Source organism: Macaca mulatta, chromosome 3 (genome assembly GCF_049350105.2).
Source record: "Macaca mulatta isolate MMU2019108-1 chromosome 3, T2T-MMU8v2.0, whole genome shotgun sequence".
Lineage (NCBI taxonomy): Eukaryota > Metazoa > Chordata > Mammalia > Primates > Cercopithecidae > Macaca > Macaca mulatta.
Window position 1 is genome coordinate 50414533 of NC_133408.1, and position 468 is coordinate 50415000.

The following is a 468-nucleotide window of genomic DNA, read 5'->3' on the forward strand; positions in this document are numbered from 1 at the left end:
AGCCAGGATGGTCTCGATCTCCTGACCTTGTGATCCGCCCGCCTCGGCCTCCCAAAGTGCTGGGATTACAAGCGTGAGCCACCGCACCCGGCCGAGATAATTGAAGTCTCGCCATGTTGGCCAGGTTGGTCTTGAACTCTTGGCCTCAAGCAATCCTCCCACCTTGGCCTTCCAAAGTGCTAGGATTACAGGCATGAGCCAGCGCGCCTAGCCAAGTTAGTTTTTGTATATGGTATGTGGTAGCAGTTGCACTTCTTTCTTTTGCGGGTGGATATTCAATTATTCTAGCACCATCTGTTGAAAATACTTCTTTCCCCATTGAATGGCCTTGGCATTGTTGTCAAAAATCAACTGACTGTAAATGTGAGGGTTTTTTTCTAGACCGTCAATTCTATTCCATTGATCTATGTGTCCATCCGTATGCCAGGATCAAGCTGTCTTGATTATTGTAGTTTTGTATTAAGTTTT